Source organism: Perognathus longimembris, chromosome 1 (genome assembly GCF_023159225.1).
Source record: "Perognathus longimembris pacificus isolate PPM17 chromosome 1, ASM2315922v1, whole genome shotgun sequence".
NCBI classification, from domain to species: Eukaryota; Metazoa; Chordata; class Mammalia; order Rodentia; family Heteromyidae; genus Perognathus; species Perognathus longimembris.
In genome coordinates, this window is record NC_063161.1 from 28,283,690 (window position 1) to 28,295,923 (window position 12,234).

Genomic DNA, 12,234 nt, shown 5'->3' on the forward strand with positions numbered 1-12,234 from the left:
CTATAACATAAAGATAAATGTGAACTAGAAAAGCTGTGGCCTGCTAATTATATTTCAATTCTGGGGAATAAATAGGTTCACCATCTAGAAAATGGTTAAGTCTAAACTAAATCAGACTCTACTTCACATTTATCCTCAAATGGCATGTTTCTGCACCGTGTGTGTGTGTGTGTGTGTGTGTGTGTGTGTGAGAGAGAGAGAGAGAGAGAGAGAGAGAGAGAGAGAAAGACAGAGAGACAGAGAGACAGAGAGAGAGTTTCAGTCAGACCATCATTGCATGAACAGGGAAGATGAAAATCTTTTCATTTTATGCTATGGAAATATAAACAGCCTGCATTTAGGTGTTGTGAATTTATTGTTATAGTTCTCTGAGAAATACAGATATGTAGAGAATTAATATAATAAAAGTAGTCAGAATGATCTTAAATGTGACTGGATAAATATAGATGGGGTTTATACATGAGTCTTTCTGTGTGAACTATACCAATGAGAACTCTTCATTCTCTTCTCCACCTATACTTCTATTTTTAATCCTGTCTCCTCTCTTGGTTTACACTGATGTCTAGTGATAGTGTAGTTCTGTGTTGTTCGTGAGTATATTATCTTCCCAGTGGTGATCTGCTTATTGTGGCAATGATTCAAAAATGTACTTGCCCTGGGGCCGTTCACAGACTTATTACTTTATATTTGCTTCACCATTCACTGATATATAAACAGTACACAATATCCGGTAGCTGATTCTTCAGGATAGCTTTTGATACTAGGTATTCTATTTGAGTCCCAAAGCTTGAGGGTCAGTAAATTCCTTATGCTCAGTCATGACACAAGCTCTTTACAATTCCTTCAGTAAGGATCTTGCCAACATCCTTCTTGGCAGGTGATTTTCTTTGAAAACATGTTGGAATAATTTGAACCACTCCCTTTCTGTGGGTGTAATGACATGTTCATATAAAAATCCTAGGATTTCAGGCAAAAAGATGAATGTTGGCAAATAAAACCCCTTTTGTCTTAACGTTATTTTGTTATAACATGGTGTTTGATTTTTGAAGAAAGTGTGCAATAATGTAAATGTGTCTTCACATTTGTGTGTATATCTTTTTGTTGCTATTATTGTCTTGAGTTTTGGTGGAAGAGAAAAAAAGTTTTTAAAGCATGAGAGAAAAGCCTATGATAGTGAAATCTGTGCTTTTAATTTTAAAGAGAAGAATAAAATAATTATTTTTCTTATTTTTACATACTAACCTATTTTTAATGTAGTGGGGTTTCCTCTTGAAATGTTGTAAAAACAAATGAGGTATCATAAAAGTAACATAATTTGTCGAAAATGTATATTGTGAAAAAGATTAAATTTTCAAAAATGATTTTCATTATTAAATAGTGTAAATGTACTTCTGAAATAACCCTTCTTCAAGTTCAGATTTTAACAGTGACTTTTAGAAATTATTTCAGCACAGGAATTACCATATGCTAAAACACTTAGAAACCTTATCATGAGCATGACTGAGTTTTACTTACATATTCTCATTAAGCATGTAAACTAACTCTATCACTTTTCTGAAATTATGCTATAGAATTTTGAGAAAATAGTCTTGATTCAAATAGAGGTAAAAGAAAGATAACAAATGAGAAACTGAAGGCTATGCTAAGATTTTCTCTTTAGTTTCACTTAATTTAGTCAAATACATTCATACTTCCATACATATTCATGAAAATACTTTTTGTGTAGAATATTTAATGCTTAATTTAAATTGATTTTCTTATGTATAAATCCTTACTTCTATATTAATATGAACCCATTAGTTCTAGTCAGCAGTGCCTGGACTCCGTATGATGACAACTCTAATTTTTTACTTCATGTGTAATTAGTTACTTATCACCTAAAATAACAGAATATCCTAGAGTCTAATTGCCTGCAATTTCCTTGAATTGACAAAAGTTGTGTACTTGCTAGCATAGGTAAAATGATAATATTTGTATTTCCTATCAGTCAATTTATTGCACCCAAATATGTAGCAATAGGAAACGTACTTTAAACATTAAACATGTGTAAGAATATATTCACAGATTTGTATCTTTAATATGTATGTACACATATATTTTACATATGTAAGCATAAGTAAGTTTGCAGTAAGTTTGCCTTAATCTTGTAGCCATAAAATGACACCCCAATATGATTTTTGATTTGTTTCTTCCCATTTCTATATTTGCAGAAGGAACACTTATCTGTTCTGCTATACTACTAGATTGACTAATCCTGACTTAATGTGGTAACCCACTCAGAGTGTTTTAACTAACATGTTTGCTTCACTATTTAGATACTAAACTCCTTCATCAAGTGGTTCTTTTCTTATTCCAAATTTTTATTTACTGGAGTAATGTGGAAAATTTTATGTAAACTAACAATATTATACCAGTAACACAAACAAAAGAATGACTTTGGTGCAGGAGAAGTTTGACCTATTTATCTCAGAGAAAAATAGATTATTTCTGTTTGCATGCATTTTCTTTCATACAAAGTTAGCATTGATAATGTTATGGGTCAGGCCTATGTATAGAAATACATAACATGTGCCCACAGAAATCCATAGGAAATAAAGTTATTTGCATTTCTGTGATCAAAGTCTTAGGAGGATCAAGTTCATCTTCATATATTGGCATAATTTGGCTCTGATGGTTTGAACTATATGCAAATAGTGTACTTCTTCTTTCCCAGACAGCTATTTGTGTGCTTCAGTATAGTTTGCTTTGAAATTGCCCTTTGGAAAATGTAGAATTAAACAGTTATTCCAAAGAACATATCTTCCATGAAGCATTCATTCATTCTTGCATGTAACATTGGGTGTTCTTGCTTTGGAAACCCTTGGCTTGTTCATAATACCACTGCACCCATTATTATCTTTCATGAGATTATTTAATTAATCTGCATTGTTAATAAATTGATACCAAACAACATAGCTATTTAATAAGCTAAGGTGTGTATTTAGAAGTTAAAAGTTTAAATTGGAAAGAGTACCACAATGAGCTATACATTATTTTTTGTACTATTTAAATAGTAAGACATCACAATGCAAACAATACATAAAGGTACATTTGTTTAATACTAGTATATAACACCTACAGGTGTGATCAAAGAAAATCTTTAACTATATTGTGTTTAAATATATGTTTAAATATGTGTTTAAATATGGCAGGCAGCTAGCAAGAAAGTTTTCAGAAATCTTTTTTGCCATTCTTTCTTAAATAAGTGTTTTTATTATTATATGGAGAACTTCTAATTTTGATTAGAATATATTTCATGTTTGGGAGAGTTGGTTTACATTTGAGATATATAAGAGATGCAAATAAATAAACTTTGGCTCTCACTTGCATGTACAATTCTCAAACAATATCATTGCTAACTCATTGCTATAACATTTTGGTGTCAATAAATCTGAAGCATTTCTGGCTATTTAAAGAACCAAGTTTTCTGTATCTCATGATTTGGGTGTTTGTGAGGAGTCCATCATTATTTTTTTATTATTTAAAGCACAATGCATATTCTTCTTATCTACAATTTTGAAATGCATCTGGAAATACATCAGGATCCTTCACATTAGTTCTATGCTCAAAAATGTAATTAAGAGTGAACACAAAGTAGTCATAGGAATTATGAAGCAATTGTGGTTTCATCGAAACAGATTGTCCCATTAAAAGGAAGAATTGAGGTCTGTCTATGTAAATTAATTAGAATATGACTGGGAGAGGCAGCACAAGTTGCATTTAGGTAGGAAATACAGTGTGCTCAGAGGTTCTCTGTAGCGTGTCAGACAAGCAGAGTTTTAGTGTAACCAGCACAGAACACCAACGCAGGAAATGACTAAATTAAAGGGCACAGATTCTAAATATAAACACAGATTTGACTGTTATCCTCAGGATTTGGGACTTAGTGCTGAAGAATTTTCAGCAGCGTGTCAGACTGGGATGTACTCTTGAGTTCAAATAATGGATGTTTTCTCAAGTAGAAATTGGGCTAGAAAAGAGAAAAGTTCAGTCACTTTTAATATAATCCAGATCATGTCCACCTTTTACAGATGAAGAAACATATTCATGCAAAGATTCTGCATATAGTGGTACAGAGGGCAGCACTGAAGGCTCTGTCTGTAAAGAGGGCTATGAAACACAAAATTTAAGTTCTTCCCTTTGATATCTGCTTCCCAAGTGGTGATGACTAGATCCAGTAATAAAAGTACTTAAGACAAATAAACTTATACTCCTGTTGTATAGTAGGGAAGAAGTTTTATTATAAATAAAACTTGGACTTTGCCACTAAAAGCATTGTCTTACAGTCCTTAGATTTTCCCATGGATGTCAATCGTACAATGTGTGGGGATTCATGATGATAGTTCCAAGTACATATGTAGTATATTGTGATCATATTTACTGTTTTGTATCTCCTCTCCTCCCATTCATATTTTAAAATTTAATTTGTTTACATTTCTAGCTCTTCATTTATTCTAAGCTGAGACAGTTTTACCCTAACTGGAGAATCTATTTTATCATAATGAAATGGACCAAATAAACCCCTAATATTCTACAACAGCACATTAGGAGAAACTGTTACATCCTTTCTAATTGAAGCATGCTTTGCGGGCCATGGTTACCTTGTCATAGAAATCAGTGAAAGGGCTTCAAGAGCCCCAGTAGGAAATCAGTCCATCGAAACTTCTTGTTAGCAGAAATTTCTGCTTAATAATAAATTTCTGGTCTATCCTTTCATACATGAAGACCATGATACAGAACATGTTGTAGAGTACATTCTAGATCCCAGAATTCAGTATACTAGCATAGAGAGTGTTCAGTATACAGATATGACAATAGGTCAATGTTGAATTCATCACAAATTGTAAAGAAGACTGACCAGCTCTCCAGCATGATGTGTTAATTTGGGATGGTTTTCTTGTAGAAAAACATAAATGATTATAAGACTTCAAGCTGAGGATAATGAATATATTTTCTTTCTACTTAGGTAAAATAGCTTTATATTCTGGTAATATCTGAAGAAGAGCAAAATGAGAATTTGAAAAATATTCTTGGGAGAAAGCTATCATTCATGGAGCCCAGTGCTTGGTAGTTGACAGATTCTAATAAGCAGTAGTTATAAGTGTGGTCTGCAGACCTCAGCCGGCATGTCACATATGTGAGTTAAAAAAATAACCTTGTTCATAGGAGAAAAATCTTTAAACAATAGATTCAAAAGAAATTATGAACCTTCTGAATAGACAACAACAGAGTACAAGAAAATTTGACAAATTCCATAATAAAGGATAACTGGCCAGTAGAGAATTTAATATCTTCAAGGTTTTCCTCCAGTTATAATTCTCTATATGTACATATACATACAAATACATACATAATCATATATACATACACATATTTGTTAGGATAAAGTTATTTAATAATTTCTTTTATGTGCCAATTTTAGCTCTGGTATTTGAATTGTCACAATACTAAACTACTTTTTTTTTACATTTTTAAATTATATTGCATAATAATGATGTTTAGCTTTTGTTTCTTTTAGGGCACATATTAGTCAATAATTTCACACATTTAGACAGAGCATTACCATGCCAAAAATATTCAACAGCTGTTAATTTGTCATTTTCTGCCACCAAGAAACTCTAAAATGAAACAAAAGATTTAGATGGTCACCTCCATAAATGTAATGTTGCCCTTTAAAACACCGGTTGAAAGTTAAAATTTGATTGACATGGTGTCATGTTAGTAATCTTTCTATTACTGTGACAAAATACATGAGATAACCAACTGGAAAAGAAGCAAGGTTGATTTTGACTCATACTTTTGGAGATTTCAAGCTTTATCTGATTAGCCTGGTTGCAGAAACAGCAGTTCATGATTGGTTAAATAGTCATTGTCTCAAGGATTCTTTTTCTGGAAATTAACTTTTACAAAAAGAAAGTTAGCTATTTTTTAATCTGTTAATTAAATATTGCTTTGAGTTTTTTATTTGTTCACGGATAATAAAATACTTGACTTGTTTATTATAACATCTCCATCTCCTCTATTTTGTAAAATACATATTGGTTCCTGTAACATGCTCTCTTAATACTCAAAGTATCAGAGAGTGCCTTTGAGGCCCAGCGTGGTATGGTTGACAGAGGACAGGATGTAAAATCACACTTACATCTATCTAATCTGTCACTTACTAACTGTGACTCTAGGCAAATGGTTTATTCTGTATGTGGTTTTTTTCACTATAAAAATATTAAAATCACAGCACTCAGTTATTTGTGAAGGCTACTAATAATATAAACTACCCGATATGTGATAGCTTTTATACTTTTGTGATGCTCAGCATTAAACCCAGGGCTTCCTGAATGATAAGCAAGACAAGCAGTCAAACATTAAATTCCATCTCAGCTCTCTAGTAGGAACCTTTTATAATAAGAAAGCTGATCATCATCATGATCATCTTGTTGCTGATAATCTTGCAATGATAATTATAATAATTATTGAATTGATCACTAACCTCCAGGTTAACCGCTGATGTCCATCACTTCCTGAAATCCCTGCTTTAGTGTAACTCTTTTTACTAGAGTTGACTCTGCGGGAATAATATTACATGGTGCAAGTGTCAGTATATACTTTCTGAAGGAGTATCATGAAGCCCTGATAGCTTCTAATGTGCATTCGTGCTGTGCTGTAAGGATGCTCAAGCTGCCCTGGTGAGATACTCCCGTGAAGAGGTCCTCAGGCCACAGCCAGGAGTCTGCATGGATATACTAGTCATGTGAATGAGACACTGAATGCTAGCAGCAGTCTAGCCATCAGTAAAAGCTTCCCAAGCAGACCTCTGGCTGCAATGTCATGAGAGGCCTAAGGCAGAAGCTCTCAACTGAGCTGTCCCCAAATCCTGACCCACATTCCTGATCAATGAAGCAGGACTTTGAGCCACTAAAGTCTGGATAAGTTGTTATGTAATAATAGATATCTAATATAACAACAATAATATAACTAATACAGTAGGTAACTAGTACAACAGTACAATGTCAGCAGGCAACCTGGTTCAACAAGTTCAGGTTAGCACAATTTGTACTTTCCCTCTCTTCTATTTAATTTTACCCACATCCATTCTACTTCAAACCTTTATACTCACCAGTACTGTGATTTTAAAACATCAATATCTTCATGTGAGACCAATTTAACAAGCCTTCCTTTCTGAAAGTCTCTTTTGTGAAAAGTATGCACTATACCTATATTGCTATTATGCAAGTACTTTACGTTCTCCATCTCTCTTTTTCTCTCTGTATTTTTCAGTAGCTCCATCATATGGCCTACTGTCATTTAATGGAGTTCGAATGAACATATGCATGTTCTCTAGCATTTGCCAATGACTTTGTCTTGGTAGAAAACACATGCCTGGAAAGCATGGCTGCTTGCCAATATTGTACACAAGGCAAGAGACTTTATACAGGGCGTAGTCAGCCCAAAGAGAAAATTTGGAAAGAGAAATTGAAGTAATCTTGCATATTTTAAGGAGCAAAGTAACTTGCTATGTCTTACAGTTTGTATGATCCCTGTGAGCTACACATGGATCAGCTAAATTAGGACTTTGTATTCTTATAAATGTACACATATCTCAAAACTGGAAACTCTATACGGACAGTGAAGATACTTTTTTCCAAGTAAAACAATGTTCTCAGAGACACCATGGTGACTGCAGGTAGCAACTCATTTGCATATATTTTATTCATGACAACTGTAAAGTAAGTAGTATTCTGGGGACCACAATAGTGAGCAAAGTAGTTCCTGGATAGTGCAAGTGATTGCAATGATTAAGTCTTAAGTACAAAGGAACAATCTTTTATTTCTGGGAAGCCAAATTCAGAGGCACTAAATTAGTGCATATTTCTCTTTTAATTATGACTCTATTTCAGCTAATGGAATTTTGTAACTCTTAAAAAATACAATGATATTGAAATCTCTGTTGGAATTATGGAAAAGATGAAGAGTCAGAAATTGTGTAGTTTTAGTCTTCGGTGTAATCTAGTTCCTTAAAAACAAGGTACTTCTGCTATTAAGTGTAATCTTACATTATCTAGAATAGTGCATTAGTTCCCTGATGATAAGAAGACAATCTGAACATGCAATTCATAGGCAGATGGTAAGGTGTGGCATGAAACCTTCTGGTTGCACAGAAGTAGATGGCATAAAAAGGAAATGTGAAAGTTATTTTTTTCTGGTGTCTATAAAACATACATAGATATACAGAAATAACTATTTTTGTTTTGTGATATTGGAAAATATAACATTGGTTGTACAACTTAGCACCACCTGCCTAGTAGCCAGTAAGATCATGACCACAGATGTGACATCTGAAGTAGGACTTTAATAAGAGGGTAAAGTCAGAGGCACATTCCCTACTGAGAGCACTCCCCACCTAGGACAGTTTACAGATGGATTTGTTTTTGCCAGTACTGGGGCTTCAACTTGGGTTTGAACTCTTTCTCTGGCTTCGTTTTGCTCAAGGCTAGCACTCTACCACTTGAGCCACAGCGCCACTTCTGGCTTTTTTCTGTATATGTGGTGCTGAGGAAGCGAACCCAGGGCTTCATGTATATGAAGCAAACACTCTACCACTAGGCCACTAGTCCTACAGATGGATTGTTTTTCCCTCTTTCAGTGAAGACACTAAGCTGTCTTTAAATTAGAAATATTGACCAAGGTTAGACCTTGAGGTCGAAAGATTCTTTCACTGTGATAAGTATATGAAAAATAATTTTTAAGATATTGAAGAGCTATAAATAATTACAACTTACAGGAGCAGTTTACTGAACAATTTTGGAACTTCTGTCATTAGCAATCAAAATGCTGCACTCCCTTGGTATTTGATGAACCTCTTAGTTTTAGAGGTAGACACACAAGTCATGATTGGAGTAGTTAGGACCAAATATGGCATCAGAATCACAGGAGAGCAGCATTGAAATCAGGGAGGATTCATATTCAACAGAAAGGGCACAGATGCTATTGAAATAATTGCTGACTCTGTACTTTGCCTTTGAGGACGCTTTCTTCCTAATATTAGTGTGGCTTCAGGAGAAAAGGCTATCTGGAAATGTCTTAAAACGCACGCAGTGATTTCTAGTCTTCAAGAATGGTTGATAAATTCTAGGTGGAAAACACTTTAGTAGTGTTGCCAGAAAAAAATTGTTACTTTTCTCAGTGCTGTAGACAGTGTAAATGACAAGTGTATATCTGTTCTTTGTGGTGTCCTACTCTTTGGGGTTTCTATGATAATGAAGAAGCAAGATACATATACTACTGTTTTGTGGGTTTTCCCATCTTTGGAAAGTTCTGTGGCCTTTGCCTTCCATTTTAGGAGCATTGATAAACATAAATACACTTTTCTTAAGGACAGAATTTTAATCATTGTTTAAGCATGGGGTTAATTAAAATTCTCAGAGAACCTTTATTTTATTTCATAGTAATTGCAAATTAATATGACAGTTATTTACTGTAGATTCTTATGAATTTAATCCTATCTATAGGCTCATAAAGGCACTGTCACATTATAAAAGTTGCATGGAGCTGTATGTATGGCTCAAGAGGCACATCATTTAAGAATCCTATTCCCCAGCCCCACAAGAAATTCCCACCACATCCACAAGTTCCCCTTTAATATTACTGTTTATTATACCACTCCTCTCCCTTGCATATCCACTAGTAAGTTGATCTTTTCTCCATAACCACAAATCTACTTATCTCTTTGAGACTGACTTCTGAAGTCAGTCATACAGAATATAATTCATCTAGCTTCCCTACTTTCCCTTGGCCTACAACCTTTGGAGATTCATCTAGTTTGTGGCATATATTAATAACAGGAATTTTTTTTGTAACATAGAAACAGTTTTGGTAGTCCTTTTATTGTTTCAATTGACTTTTTTTCTTGTGTAAATATACTATGCATGAAATTACAGCAAACTTGAAAGCACTAGACAAATGACAACTTAATGTAACCTATATTAACAATAATGGGGACAAATAAATTTTTGTTCTTAAAAATATTATAATGGTGTTTGAAAATTAGGTATTTAATGCTTTTAGACTTGATCCTTTTAATTCTTTTATCTACCAATATTAGAATAGAAACATGGGTATTTATATTCATGTTAGACAGAAATGTTGGTTTGAGTTTTATTGCAAGAAATGTAGTTTATAAATAATTTTCGTTCTCTAACTACTTGTACAAGAACAATTTGAAGGCATGAAAAAATTGCTGAATAAAAGTAAACATGCAAGACAGTGAATCTCAAACAGAATATTTTGTTCTTCTGAGGACCATTTGACAATCAGTCATAGGAGACATTTGACACTATTTGTAGACTTAAAAAAAGTCAAAGAGGTTTGCTGATTTCTTTACTTTGTAACCGTTGGTCTGGAACTCACTATATCCCTGGCTGGTTTTGAGCTTCTACTGCCTCAGTCTGCTCAATGTGGGGAATCCAGCGACACACCACTGTGCTTGGACAAATTCAAGCCTGCATAATCAAGAATTGCATTTATTATTTTGAGTCAGAAAGAAGAATTAAATAACATTTTCGTTAGAATGCTACCTTTAAATGTGCGATATATAGATGGATCTCATGATTTTTATTTTTATCAAATGAATGCTTGTAATTTATCAATAAATATTCTTTGCTGCCTGTTATAAAATATATCTATGCATAGAAGAAAGTGGGAAGTGATTATAGTATTCTGTAAATATTTTTTTCATAAATGAGTGGTCCGAAAATATATTGTTTTATAAATTTATAAAACAAGAATGATGTTTTAAAATATTTTTATTTTAAAAATATATAAACAGGGGCTGGGGATATGGCCTAGTGGCAAGAGTCCTCGTATACATGAGGCCCTGGGTTCAATTCCCCAGCACCACATATACAGAAAACGGCCAGAAGTGGAGCTGTGGGTCAAGTGGCAGAGTGCTAGCCTTGAGCAAAAAGAAGCCAGGGACAGTGCTCAGGCCCTGAGTCCAAGCCCCAGGACTGGCCAAAAAAAAATGTGTATATATATATATATATATATATATACAGACTATATATGTACACATGTATATGCATAGTACAATATAAACAGTGCACATTGTGTGTTCTATCCTTAGGCTTTTATTCATATATACTGATATTTTTATCTTTGTAGTTATTCAGCTTGTTATGTACTGTAACCATTCAACCTAATAACTTAGTTAAGCTTACAAAACTATTAAGTGGACTTCTGAGATTTCAATCCATGCAGTGTGTGTGCAAACCGTTAAATAAATATGATAGATTTTTCAAGTGAAAAATGACCACCATATCCATGGTGGTCAAGGTATAATTTATAGCTACAACTTAACTAATGCAAACAAACTTTTAAAAGTGAATTATATGATTCTACTCTCATTAAATAACAAAATATCTGTAACTGTGAATGCCAAAAGTGCATAAAATTTTGGAAAACAAAATTGCATAAGAGTCAAATAATTGATTATTTTTAATGAGTCATGTATATTCTACTTGCTTTGTTAAAAATAGCTGCTATTCTTATCACCCTGCCCACATGTCACAATATGCCAAAACAGAAGTCATTTTTCTCTAAATTAATCAGCAATAAGTAAAAGGGGGAAGAAAACGACAGTTTGAATTTTGAAAAGGAATTAATGGAGCCTATGAATTTGGGAACATTTTTGTTAACACTTAAGGAAAGCATGCAAATCAATATTAAATTCAATTGCAAAGTTGAAAAATAACATATTTCATGCTACTCTTGCTGTCAAAACTATCTTCCTCTTTGATAGATTATTTTTGATTTCTACGATAAAAGAAAAATGCTATACTGAAAGTCATCACATATTGGAGATTATAAAGACATAATGGTTGGGTATGGATTTGGAGATAAAAGGCGTGGGGAAAAATAAGATATTTGTTATGCTGGATTTTGAATAATTGGGGATAACCATGTAACTTTTGCCAGGCTATAGATAATTGGAAAACAAACTGATAGATATGGCTCATTTGTTCGTACATTAAACCTCAAATTTAAACTGCAGAATCTGAAATCCAAACTTCCTCTCTATTACCAGTCACACTAACATAGGTAGTTGAATTGATTAATTTTAACCTACCTATAAAAAGCATATAAAGAAAATAGTGATTGTACCCATTTCATATTCTGAGTATTTCCATAGAATGTACGAAG

General features: G+C 33.4%; 1 protein-coding gene across 27 annotated transcripts in view; it reads left to right on the top strand.

The window, feature by feature from the left end:
* The window catches only part of Ppfia2 (PTPRF interacting protein alpha 2), a 328,094-nt gene that overhangs the window by 104,949 nt on the left and 210,911 nt on the right, over nt 1–12,234 (top strand). The gene's annotated exons all lie outside the window — the stretch shown is intronic.